General features: G+C 37.6%; 1 pseudogene; it reads right to left on the minus strand.

The window, feature by feature from the left end:
• Positions 1-3,254: 3,254 nt before the first annotated feature.
• The window catches only part of LOC141519418 (vomeronasal type-2 receptor 26-like), a 33,741-nt pseudogene continuing 22,336 nt past the window's right edge, over positions 3,255-14,659 (minus strand).

Below are 14,659 nucleotides of genomic sequence, written 5' to 3' on the forward strand. Positions count from 1 at the left end.
GAGCTACTAAAACTGGAATTTGTACATGAATTGGTACAAATATTCTTCTGACATACCAGAAAAGGAGTTGTTATATTTTTCTAATTTGATTTCTTTCTCTCTGGCTGAATCAGAGATCGTACCCTCTTTAGTTTCTCCTTTTCTGTAAGCATGTTATTTTCATTCTCTTTATAGAGGATTCCACCTATTTTCCTTTATTCCTTTTGTGTGAACATTTTTGCCCTCTGATTTTTCCTTCCCAAATTTTTTTTGGGGGGGGACTTAGATTCAGTCCTTGAAAGGACTGGTTTACCTAGCTTGCCCACCTTCTCTTGGGCTTCTCCCATATGCGCTCTTCCGAGTTGACCTTCCCTTGAGCATCTTGGCTGGGAGTGTGGATGAACTCCTCTCTATAAAAAGGAGAGTACCTGCAGGAGCAACTGGGGTCTGAGATCATAGGAGAAGAGTTGAAGTCTTGAGAGCTTCTTGCTTGCAGAACTCCTGGGCCACAACACTCCTCCTCCTGCCACTAGGCTTCTAGTACCCTCTTGTTCTCCTGCTGCTCTTCACCCTCTTCTACCTTGCAGGATTTGGGTGTCATATAACCAGTTATAAGCGGACTGGTTTAAGAAACCTGATGATGAGTGGTCTCCACAGTCCCATGTGCCTTTACTGTGAGAAGCAGATAGAGGGCCAGGACAGAACATTGAAGAAACTGTGTTCTGAGAGAACATCAAAGGAAGACACAACTAATCTTAGGCAATGGTCACTCCTTTATCTCTACCTCCTACATACCTGGGCATCTTTGCCTATTGTTCATATTGGGGAGCTAATGTCAGGTCCATGCTATGGAGCTCATATCAACTATTTTAATGCTTCCCTATCACCAAAAACCATTATCTCTTCTCTGATGAAGCAGGTAGAACATCCCTGTGAAAGGTAGGAGAGACAGAGTCCTCTGTGTGCTGCATTGGAGAAAAGTCGGAGACCAGCCAGGGAGGAATAGTGAAGAGGAGATAGAAAACTGACAGTATTTGTGTAGAGCAGTTGGGGCCCAGAGCAACATCCCCTGAAGTTGCCATTCAGGGCCAATATCTCCAGGCCTACATAGCAGGGATTTATGAGGATGGTACTGTTTCCTTTCTCATGATGCCTTTCTCTCCCTATTTGCAAGAAGTCCCCAGTGCTGAAACATACAGTGAAGGTTTGGTGATTCAGGGTTCATTTGCTCTCATGAAGTCATCTTGACTGTCACCTTTGAACATAGAGATTCTGACAGAATTTTCTTATAATGGATATTTCTCAACTAAAGATAAGAAAATGACTAAATTTTCCAAAATATTTTGAAAAATAACATCTCCATTCTAGATTCTTTTATTTCTCTTTCCCTTTTCTTGCCTGGGAAGAGTCTACCAATTTACTCAGGGCTTGCTCTGAACAGCATCACTCTTATCCTCAGTTTTTCCCATAAGCATCATATACTATGGAAGGAGGCTGGGTTTGGGTCACAGAAAGGCATATAAGGGAGGTAGATCAATAGGATTTAGTATGGAAATGTCTAAATATATTACACCTTGTACTATTCTCTTTGCTTTCAGAGATTCAGTATACCAAAATTTGACCAGTAATGGATAAGAAAACAAAACATCTAAGAGTTTTTTAATTCCTGTCTAAATGGATGGAAGGAGGGAAGAGAGAAGATTCCCCACATCTGCTGGGATTCATAAGTCTGAAGGAGAAAAGTTCTCCATTTCTTGGACTTTATTCTAGTTTGGCTGAGGGTCCAAGGATAGCCTGGTTGCTTCTCCCCCACCACTGAATAGTCTCCTTTCCTTCTCTGGTTCCCACTTCCACCACTTGCCACCTAGGCCAAGCCAATCTGCTGAGTTTTCAACCACATATCACAACTGCTGGTGTTTCCTCCTTCTTTTATCTGAAGGAGGTATGGGTAGAAAGAAACACCAACACAGAATTTGTCATATCTAATCCTCTCATTTTACCTAAAAGAAACCTGAGCCACAGACCATGTTGAGGCATAGTGAGCAAATGTCAGTGTGTTAAATATTATTTCCTGTCATCAACTTTTCCTCTTTCTCTGGATTTCACTCCAAAATGTTCTGAGGAAGGCAAACTCATTGGGCACATGCAAAGTTTCTTGCTTGAAAACAGAAAGTGTTGAAATATTCTTTAAGACACCGATATTGTGTAAGAGCCCAGGAAGTTTACACTTGTGGATTTCTTCTATTTTATTGTAAATATTAAATACCAAAAATATGGAAAATTTAGAAGATTTCCAACAATCAAGTTCATGGAAGAATAAGTGGGATTTTGAAAAGCACAGAGTAAAGCCTTTCCCCAAATGATTCAGTATATATGAATACCCTTTCAGCAATGTAGAACCCATTATTATATTATATATAATATATTATTATATATGTATGTAATAATTACATTACATGTAATAAATAAAGACTTGATAAAAGGAATTTAAACTAGTTAAGAATCTTGGAGATTCTCTGATCAAAAAAATTTTTAAAAGAGAGAAACAGAAGTCATACAGAATTCTTAAACACAGGTCTAGGGACTTTACATCTAAATCCAGTTCTCCAAATTGTCTCTCCAATGCCACTTCTTTACAAATTACGTTCATTGTGTACAAGTTTGAATGACCATATTGGATGTTTCCTTGGCATAGATACTGGAGTGCCATGTCATTACCTTTTCCAACTCATTTTACAGGTTAGAAAACATAGACAAACAAGAGTAAATGACTTGCGCAGGGTCACACAGTTTACTAGTTTTGTCTAAGGACAGATTTGAATTCAGATCTTCCTGACTCAAGTCCTGGGATTCTTTCTACTATGTCATTTAGCTATCTATTACAAAGAATAGACAAATCTTTTTCTTTTCTTGTTTTCAGGCTTAAACTCATTTTATAATATTAAATCTCTGTTCACCAAAGAGTGGAAAGGATTTTTCCAAGGACATGCAGCTGATAAATGATGGAAAATGGCTAGAAATGATCTATTTCACAAAACAGTTTTTCTATTACATGCTCCTCACTCTATATTGGGTGGAAGAAACTCACATTGAAGGCACTTTTAATGCTTTGTTGTCAAAAATTTCTGCAGAAGGAACAAGGAAAGAGAGAAAAAAAGAAAGAAATAAAATATAAAGATGGAAGAAAAAGTGAGGAGTATTTTTATTAACAACATAAGAGCCAAAGAGATACTTTACTGTCATTGATGAGGAAGAATTTGAGAAGACTTGGCTCCTTAGGTATTACATTTCTTTTTCAGTATCTCCATGGTATTCCTGTCTACCCTGAAAAGGATCACATAGCACTTGGGAGCAAAGAAGTGGGTGAGAATCCCAGCACTGGAGGACAAGATGGAGAAGACCTCCACCGCTACTATGGCCTTACCCTTGGTGCTCTGATATGTGGGCAGAAAGGAGATACAGACACTACAGAATACAAGCATGCTGAATGTGAGGAAGTTGGCTTCATTGAAAGTGTCTGGAAGATTCCTAGCCAGGAAAGCCAGAGAGAAGCTCCCTAAGGCCAGCAAGGTCATGTAGCCCAGCACACAGTAGAAGGCAAGGAAGGAGCCCACATTACACTGAATGACAATGGGTCCAGGTTCACAGTGGATGTTCATCTCAAGGAATGGAGGGTGTATTCCAAGCCAGATGACACAGATACTCATTAGGATTAGAATACAGATAAAAATGAGAGAAAAGGATGTTGTGGAGCTCCCTCTAAAGCTTGCTTCCTGGCTGGGTGATCTTAAACGACAAAACTACCATGATGGTTTTTAACTAAAATGGAAGCAATGGACGTGGTGAAGACAACTGCAAATGTGGTTTGTCTCAGGAGACAAGTGGTAGAGTTGGGATGGCCGATGAAGAGCAAGGAGCAGAGGAAGCAGAGGATGAGGGAGATGAGCCGAGTGTAGCTGAGACTGCGGTTATTGACTTTGACTGCAGGGGTGTCCCTGTGCTTCACAAAGACTCCCAGGACCAAGGCAGTGAGGAGGGAGAAGGAGAGAGCTGCCCAGGCCAGAGTCATGCCCTGAGGTTCTTAATAGGCCAGGAAGGTCACAGTCTTGTCCAGGCATTGATCTCTCTGCAGATTTGTGTATTGGTCTTCAGGGCACTGCAGACACTGCTCTGCATCTATGAACACACAAAAAAGGAACCTCATATATGCCTTGAAGAACAGACTCTTCCATCTCTAATAAATCTCAGTATTAGGCCTTCCACATTGATCTCAACCTCACCATGATCTCCTATTTCTGAGTCAGAGGGATAAGAAGACTAAAGACTGAAGTAGAGAAGCACTTATATCAGTGCGTACCAATCTCTATGTATGGATAAAATAAAAATTGTTTACAAAATGAAATCAACTACACTTGACTCTTAAGAGGTCACTCGTAAGACAGACATTTTCAGAAGAGATGAGACAAGAAAACCAGTAATACTACCACATTTTTACAGATGAAAGCCGTGATTTAATAATTTATATGATAAACCTTTTTAATGTATATTTTAATGTAATGACTCAACTTCAAATCTTTTGTGTTCTCATGGTATATGATTCTGCTTATAAAATTCAAACATTCTTCAAATAAAGTAATTTCTATAAAGACTGATTTTCTTAAAGTCAGAAAATATATTGTGCAAATATGAGAAATATTTTTTGGTTTACTCAGTATATTAAATGAGGATTTCAAATCTGCCTCCAAGTTTTCTGCTCATCAGTATTATAATCTTATTGTTGGGTATAAGAATTATTCCAGAGTTCTGGCCAAGATGGAGAGAAGCCGCACGCACTGTGCTAAGGTCTCTTCATCTTTTCTCATCTATAATATGAAACAAAACCTCTTTTTTTTTAGTTTTTGCAAGGCAAATGGGGTTAAGTGGCTTGCCCAAGGACACACAGCTAGGTAATTATTAAATGTCTGAGACTGGATTTGAACTCAGGTACTCCTGACTCCAGGGCTGGTGCTCTATCCACTGTGCACCTAGCTGCCCCTGAAACAAACCTCTTAACAGCAATTTGATTGACAAAACCAAGAAAAAGAAGATAGGAGAAAAACATCTACCTCAAGGTTTGTCTTTGGGGATCGTGCATGAGCCAGGGTAAGAGAGCAGAGAGCTGGCAGGGCTGGGGGAGACCTGGAATGGCCTGGGATCAGCCACAGAAGCATTGACTGTGGGAGCCACAGTCCAATAGCCAACTGGGGCTCAGTGGATTTGGCTGTGGGACTAAAGGTATGGGGATATGTCTCAGACCAGGTACCACAGAGACACATTTGTATTAGAGAACAGATAAAAATGAGAGAATAAGAAGCTGTGGAGCCCAGCCACCTCCCGAGCTTGGTCACTGGACGGGTGGACTTAAAAGCCAGAACCACAGTGATGGTTTTAGCTAAAAGGATGTGATGGCCATGGTGAAGGTAACTGCAAATGTGGCTTGTCTCAGGAGACGTGTGACAGAGTTGGGATGGCCAATGAAGAGCAAGGAGCAGAGGAAGCAGAGGATGAGGGAGATGAGCAGAATGTAGCTGAGACTTCGGTTATTGGCTTTGACTATGGGGGTGTTTCTGTACTTCACAAAGACTCCCAGGAGCAGAGCAGTGAGGAGGGAGAAGCAGAGAGCTGCCCAGGCCAGAGTCATGCCAGAGGTTCCTCATAGGCCAGAAAGGTCACAGTCTTGTCAAGGCATCTGTCCTTCTCCTTACTTGGGTACTGATGTTCAGGGCACGGAAGACACTGCTCTGCATCTGTGAATAATAGTAATAATAGTAACAATAATAATAATAATAATTATTATTATTATAAAAAAGAATCTCACTATTTGACATATAGATCAGACTTTTAAGTCTCCAGTAAAGTACAGTTTTGGGAATTCCACTTCAAGTTGAGTCTCATTTAGTACCCCTCCTCCTCAGTAAGGACCAGATTCTTAAGGCTGAATAAGGTAAACACATTATTTCTGTAATTGCAAATCTTCACATACGGAAAAAGATAATATAAAGTATTGATTCCAAATCATAAATTTACTAAAGAAATATTTATACTACTATAATTCATCCCACTATTAAACAATCTACAACTGAATCCTAAATGGTCACTTTATAGATAATCTTTTATTTTCTGAATAGAAATGTGACAATGAAATCAGTAATTCTGTCATTTTTTCATTGTTAAAGGTCAAGAATTAATTAAAATAGATTTTAGAATTAAAATATTTCTTTCAGTGCAAGATCATAACTATGAATCTTGTGAATTCTTAATGTATATGATTCTGCTTATACAAATGAAACTTTCCTCAAATAAGTAATTTTCATAATGATCTTGATTTTTTTTTCTTGGCTAGGCAATGGGGTTAAGTGGCTTGCCCAAGGCCACACAGCTAGGTCATTATTAAGTGTCTCAGGCTGAATTTGAACTCAGGTACTCCTGACTCCAGAGCTGGTGCTCTATCCACTGTGCCACCTAGCCGCTCTGATATTGATTTTTTAAAATCAGAAAATGTATTGTGCCTATATGACAGTGGTTCTTTAGTTATTTAGAATAGTAAATAAGGATTTCAAACCTATCTCAAGATTTTCCATTCATCAGTGATATATAATTTGTAAAAATGTATTAGTCCTACCTTGAGAGCTATTACTCTCTCGATGTCTATTTCTTTGCATGTTGAACAAATATGTTCTTTTCTTTTTCTTTTTAGTTAAATATTAATCAATTTTAGCTAAATATTAATCAGTTTTAAAATTAACTTATGAGATTGAAGAGTGAAATATAGAAAGATAATAATGAAAGCTTTTGCAACAAAATATTTCTCTGAATTTTTAAATAAATGATGATGATGATGTTTGACCCTCATTCTCGAAGAAGACCATGACATGAGGGAGGTGATGTCATATCGAGTACATAAGCAGGATTTGAGTGAGGCAGTATTGTGCTAAGTCACCAGTCTCACTTTCTCCTTTGGAGCCATTTGGATCTTGTGGCTAGATATGGATCAGGATGACTGAAGATGGCCCTGGATGTGAGGCAATCTGGGTTAAGTGATTTGTCCAAGGTCACACAGCTAGTTAGTGTCTGAAGCTGTACTTGAACTCCAGTTTTCCTGACTCCAAGGCCAGTGCTCTACCTACTGCATCATGTAGTACCCCTATTTAATAAATAGCATTTAATAAAATGATAAGGTACCTTTGAGATAATTCATGACTTAATAAAAGGAATGTTGGCATCTTAATTATCAGTACAGACATTAAAGGAACATATCTTTTATTCAGTAGATTCCTAGAACACATGAAATGAGAATTCTTTGAAATTTATTAAATAACCAGATTGCCAGAAAAGCAAATAAAAAGCTTAATTAATATCAGATGAAAAAAAAATTGAACTTACTGTAAAAAGCCAGCCAAGAAAGGGTAACTCTTGCTGCTGCTGCTGTTGAATTCATAGGAGAACATTATGAACTTCTTGAAAAGTTTAGAACAATACTGCAGGCATTATTCTGATATTATTCTGGAAAAGGTATTATCAGATAGATTTTATGAGGCAAATAAAGCCCAATACTTAGAGTAGCATAAAAATCAGATATCATTTACAGATTAATAGATATCTATTCAAAAATTTTAAATGACCCCCTAATCAAAATAGTCTGCACTGATTCATACAAGATACACTTCATCCCCTGCAACCTGAATATGTAAGAAGACAAAGAAATGGCATTAAACTTAAAATATTCCAAGCCAAATATTTATTCTGAAAATAATTCAAAAGTAAATGCAGAGTTTTATATCATTATAATAATCCTTAAAAAGCAAATGATAGACACAATGATCTATCTATCTATCTATCTATCTATCTATCTATCTATCTATCTATCTATCTATCTATATCTTTCCCAATAATGATAGGAATAAAGTTAAGATGAAAAATCTTAACAATTAGTATAGTTCCAGAATTGGTATCAAAAGCATTAAAATAAGAGGAACTGAAGCATAAAGATAGCATATTTACTCCAAAATAAGACTGTCTCTTATATGAATTTTTGCTCCAAAATGCACATTAGGGTTTATTTTCAGGAAAAATCTTAATTTTTTTCCATATATACCAAACTGCATTTATTCATTTGTTCATGTAGAAACATCTTCACCTATTCAAATACATTCATGCCATCTTTTTTTTCTGGGACATCATTTAAAGTCTCCCAACCCCAAATTCTAGCCTGAATTTCTTGCAACTCCATTTCCTATAGATGCATTGATCCCACTCTCTCATGTTCAGCAATAGAGCTCTCTTAAAATGAACATTTCTTTTCCATGTAGTCTGCTCATAGTGCATTGACTGTCGGTGATTTCATCCTATGAATTCTTCACCCAAGTCACAATCTCTTTCAGGCTATGTTGATTCTATGTTGATTTCTCTCCATTCTATTTTCAATGTACTCATTGATTTCCATGCCCAAATGGGTAATGAATATCAGGAGTCTGGTGATATGCAGTAATTCTTCCAGAAGTCATTTTTTTCATCTATTCTTTTCTCTTCAAGGAAGTTCATGTTTTAGAGTGCTGAATGCTACCTGAATCACAGACTAGCTGACTTCTCTGGCCACCTGGCAAAACAAGTGGCACCATTAAATCAACACACTTTTTTAGAACTGTTTTGGCTGCTCCAAGATTTTATGGTTTCAAGAACATAAATTCCTGAAACTTGTTCAATTTTGTCTTTTTTTTTTTTGATGTTACCAAAGTGCATATTATACCTGGCATTGGTCGTACTCAGATTAGTCATGTGGCAATAAGTTGAGTTCATCTTTTCCGGGTTATATGGCATGAAGAGATTATCCCCCAAGAATTTAAGGATGCCTCCATTACTCTATAATGGCAAAGAGAATAGATTGTCCTGTGACAATCACAGGGGATATTTCTATTTTAATCATTGTTGATAAGATTCTTGCAGACTCCTTCTCAACAGGGCTCACCCTTCACCTGGAAGATGGTCACCTCCCTGAGGGCCAGTGTGGCTTCAGCAAGGGTTGAGGAACAGTCAACAGTTGCTGCCTGACAACTCCAGGAAAACACCAAGTACAGAACAGAGGTCTGTGTACAACATTTTAGATCTGACCAAGGCCTTTAATACCATCAGTCATGAGGGTTTATGGGAAATTATGTTAAAATTTGGTTCCCCGGAGAAGTTCATCAGTATTCTCTGTCAGTTTTATGACCACATGCTTGCCCAGGTTCTGGAAAGTGGAGGGTGCTCTCAAGATTTCTCAGTTACCAATGAGTGAAACAAGACTGTGTCCTTGCTCCTATGCTTTTTAGGTTGTTGTTTTCAGTCATGTAATCAAATTGTCTTCACTGATGATGAACATGGCCTCAAGGTCAGCTACTGCACTGGTGGCAAATTCTTCAACTTGAAAAGGTTACAAGCCAAGAGCAAAATGGAGGGAGTGTTGGTGCAGGATCTTCTGCCTCAATGTAGCCTCTGAAGCTGAGATGCAACAAAGTATGGATCAATTCTCTGCTGTTTGTGCTCATTTTAGTCTAATGATGAACACCAAGAAAACCCAGGTGCTCCATCAGCCAGAACCACACCATCCATATGTGGGAGCATTGATTACAGCAAATGGAGAAGTTTTGAGGACTGTCCAGAAAGGTACACTTTGACAATGAAGTTGACACACATATTACCAGAGTAAGCTCAGTATTTGGAAGGTTCTGAAAGAAAGGGTGGGAGAGAAGAGGCATGAGACTGACCACCAAACTGAAGGTCTACAGAGCCATTGTGCTATATGTCTGTGAAACCTGGGCAGTCTACCAGCACCGTGTCAGGAAACTGAATCGCTTCCATTTAAATTCTCAGGATGATTCTGAACATCAACTAGTAGGAGAAGATACCAGACACTGAGGTCCTTTCTCGAGATAAACTGCTGAGCATTCCAACATTATTACAGAGAATGCAACTATGATGGGCTGGACATGTTTTTAGAATGCCAGACATATGCTTGCCCCAAAAAAACTATTCTATGGAGAACTCACACAGGGCCAGTGCTCACAAGGGGGTCAGAATAAGTGATACTGAGACATCCTAAAGGTCTCATTAAAGATTTTACAAGGGGTGATTCTACAGTTCTAAATTATGAAGATAGATGGGAGAACCATCCTTTTGTGCTATTATAATTGTGGTAATATTGTTTGAATTAGTTAATGTATGTTTTCTAGAAAATCTTTGAATTTTTCTTTCTTCTTTATCTTGACCTATGATTTTAAAAAATTAAAAGTCTATTTTCCTTTCCAAGATTCTTCTCTAAATAATGCATCATATTCAATTCTAAAGCAACAAAATTCAAGGTAAGACATTTTGCCAGCCTAGGATAACTTCAAAGGTCAGGAGGAGAAGTCTTTGGCATGGGGGACAAGGGCTTGCAGGGAACTCTTCTTAGCCTGGATCAGTGGTGACATCATTCTGGTACTTTGAGGAAAGCCAAGGCAGGGAGGAGGGCTGGTGAGTGTAAGGAAGCAGGTGCTCATCTTTTGGGCTGTAGTTCCAGTGAGAAGAGGAGTTGTGGTGAGAGAAAGTGGAGGGTCCTACCTGGATAAGAATCAGAGCACAGACCAAAGAACAATGACCAGATCACTTTTATTGTTTTTGTTGAGTCATTTCAATCAAGTCTAATGTTTTTTTCAACTCTATTTGGGGTTTTCTTGGCAGAGATAATGAAATCATTTGCCATTTCCTTCTCCAGATCATTCTTTACAGATGACAAACTAGGTAAACAGGAGTTGTAACTTTCCCAAGGTCAACAAGCTTCTGCAGCCTAATGCTGGTTTTGACTTCAGGAAGAGGAGTCTTTCCGATTCCAATCTTCGCACTCTGATTCCAACCTTCACCACATAGTTGACTTCAAACCACCAAAAATGCACAGGATAGTCCCCACCCCACTCCCAACTGTCTTTGAAAATAGCAGCACAACGACCTGAAACTTCTGGAAGAGACATCTCCCCATTCCCTGCCCACATCCACCCCCAGTGGATGAACTCTACTATAAAGTTCAAGCCAGAACAATGAGCTAACAACAAAAAAAGAACCTGACCACCAAAAGCCATGGGTGACAGGGAAGTTTGAGATACAAACTCAGAGGAAAACAATAACATGAAAATGTTTGTAAGCAACGCCTCAAAGAAAGAGATTGGTCACAAATATGAAAATTCCTGGAAGAATTGAAGAGATTTTTAAAAAGCAAGAAAAAAGTCAAATGCAAGTGAGAGAGGAAAAAAATGGGGAAAGAAATGAAAGCAACACAAGAAAATTGCAAAGAGAATTAATAGCTTAGTGAAAGATGCATAAAAAATATTGAAGAAAAACCATCATTGACCAAATGGTTGAAGAGCTACAAAATCTCCCTGATGAAAATAGTTCCTTAGAAATTAGAATTGGTTAAATGGAAACTAGTGCCTGTAGGAGGAATCAGAGTCAAAAGAATGCAAACAATTGAAGAAAATGTGAAATAAATCTCATTGGAAAAACAACTGACCTGGAAAATAGATTGGGGAAAGATAATTTAAGAATTATAGAACTGTCTGAAAGTTCTTATTTCAAGAACCTATAAAGGAGAACTATCATGAACTTTTAAAATTAGATGGCAAAATAGAAATAGAAATAATCAATCTCATGAGTGAGAATAGCAAATGAAAACTCCTAGGAATATTAAATCCAAATACTAGTGTTTACAGGTCAAGGAGAAAATATTACAGTAAGTACTGTAGAGTCATAGTCAGGATCGCAGAAGAAATAACAGCTGCTATAATAAAGGAGCATGGAGAGCTTGGAATATCTTAATGTGGATGACAAAGAATCTGAAATGACAAATAAGGAAATATCTACCCAGCTAAATTGAGTATAACTCTGTAAGTCAAAAAATGGTCACATAATGAAATAAAGGAATTCTAAGTATTCCTTATGAAATAACAGAGATGAATAGAAAATTTGACATTAAAACACAAGACTGAAGAAATATGGTAATTGAGTGAACCATACTGACCCCAATTTATGAATTATTTTTGAATACAGCTCTGTTCTCTTTCTATTAAATTATGAAATTGTGAGAAAACTTTATTGCATTGGTTCAAATTAGCCAGTGTGACTGGAAAGCTGCACCATCTACACCTTGAACTAATGACCTAGAGTATGTTGACCAGTGATCCAATCAGATCCAAAGCTTAACACAAGGAATTATTTCACAATCATACATCAAGAACTTCATTTATCTTATCTGAAAATTGGCCCTGTACTGATAAATCAGTTACTGTTTCCTGGTTCCTTTGGTTGAATACAGACACTTGGGAATAATGGGACTTCTTTTTCTAATTTCAGTGAATTGTATCTGTTTGTTCTTCCCTCCTAATTTGAAAAAGATCCTAATTGTCCAATCAGATTCCTAATCCTGTATTCTGATTTCTTCCCTTTTAATTGTTGTCTTTTAATACATAAAAATCTGTCTCCCCAATATTTAGGGTCTGGTACCTAGCTGAGGAGGCCTGGTCCTTATTTGTTATGCAATTGTCAGACATTGCATAATAAATTGAAGTGTTCAAAAGCTTAAAAAATGATAAAAAGTATCTAACTAAACCATCACCAAACTACATGTATAATATATATGAATTCCTAACAAGATCAGAATGAAACAAAAGTCCTCATTATAATCACTAATATTCAATATTGCAATAGAAATGCTAGCCTTAGCAATAAAGAGATGTGTTGGGAGTACTACTGATATTAAAGAAACCATGAAAATATGGACTTCAGAAAAGCTTGGAAAGACTTGCATGAAATGATGCAGAATGATGTGAGCGGAGCCAAGACAACATTGTACGCCTTAAAACCAATATTGTTAGATGATCAATGATAATAAATGCAATTTCTCTCAGCAGTTCAGTGATCAAGGACAATCCTGCAAGACCTGTTATGGAAAATGCCATTCACATCCAGAGAAAAAGCAAAGAAGTCTGAATGCAGAGCAAAGCATGCTAAGTTCCCTTTTATAACTTCCTCTATGCTGTTTTCTTTCTTATGTTTTTGCCACATAGTTCTAAATCATTTTTCACAACATGCCTATGGAAATGTTAACTACAATTGAACATGTACAACCCATAAGAGATTGTTAACTGACATAGGGAGGGGAGAGAAAAGAGAGGGTGGTAGAAAAATATAGGATTCAAAAGTTTGCAAAAGGATGAATGTTCAAAACTATCTTTGCATATAATTGCAATAAAAATAAGATACTTCATCAACAACTCCTTTTTTAGGGTTTTTTTGGCAAGACAATGGGGTTAAGTGGCTTGCCCAAGGCCACACAGCTAGGTAATTATTAAGTGTCTGAGACCAGATTTGAACCCAGGTACTCCTGACTCCAGGGCCAGTGCTCTATCCACGACACCACCTAGCTGCCCAATCAACAGCTCTTTTGTCAAAAAAAAAAATACTTTGAATCCAAAGGATTTTGAAAGTTGACCTTTTCTCCTGGAGCACTGGGGCCAAAGTCTAAAGGTTCATGTATTGGATACCAGGGGTCTAGTCACTGACTTTCAGCACTGGGCCTCTGAAGGTAGACACTTGTACAGACTAGAGCAATTGAATAAACTATTCCCTCATTTCACAGCTTACAATATGCCTACTTCACAAGTTCTCCAGTCCTCACTGTTTGCCTTTTATACAGCTAGCCTGTTTAGCCAGCATCCAATGGCCTCAATTACTGATCTTTGCAGTGGCTAAGAACCTATCATTGGTTTCACCCTAATGTTCCTGCACTGAACTGTGGTCTCCTTTTCCCCAAATGGAAAGAACTTTTGTGATGACCCTCCAAAACTTCTTGAGATGGAAAAAAATATTTCACTCCATCATTTTTATGCTCTGCTGCTCTAGAATATATGTGGAATCCTTATTTAAGACTTCTGGTGAGGACACATGATGACACAAAGCTGATAAACTCCTAAAAAGTTTAAGGAATATTATAGCCAAATTTAGATTTCCCAGCTGAAGAAGAAAACATTGCAAGCAATCAAAAAGAATCAATTTAAATACCAGGGAACCACAACCAGGATCACATAAGACTTTTGAGCTTCAACATTAAAGAAACAGGGAGTCAGGAATATGTTATTCTGGAAGACAAATGAGCTTAGGTTACAACGAAGAAATTACTACTCTGCAAAATTAAACATATTCTTTCGGGGGGGGGGAAGATGAATTTTCAATGAAATAGAGAATTTTCAAACTTACCTAATAAAAAGAACAGAACTTATCAGAAAATAAGGTCTTTGAATACAAAATTCAAGAGATGAGCAGAAAGCAAAAATAATCAATAAAACTAGACTGTCCACATCCTTACATGGGAAGAAACTTTCAACCCTTGAGAATTTTATTTCTCATAGGACAGTTGAAAATAGTACACTTATACAGAGGGTATTATGTGATCAAAATTTTAGCTCTTGAAGGTTATATTTCTATTGTGACAGTTGGAGGGATGGTACTTGAGAAGGGGTTTGGGGAAGAAATTGATTGTATTAAGATCAAACTTTTAGCTCTTGAGAGCTGTGTTTATATTGGGACAGTTGAAGGAATTGTTCTTGAAAAGAAGAGAGTATAAGAATTAACTGAT

The sequence above is a fragment of the Macrotis lagotis genome, chromosome 3, assembly GCF_037893015.1.
Source record: "Macrotis lagotis isolate mMagLag1 chromosome 3, bilby.v1.9.chrom.fasta, whole genome shotgun sequence".
NCBI lineage: Eukaryota > Metazoa > Chordata > Mammalia > Peramelemorphia > Peramelidae > Macrotis > Macrotis lagotis.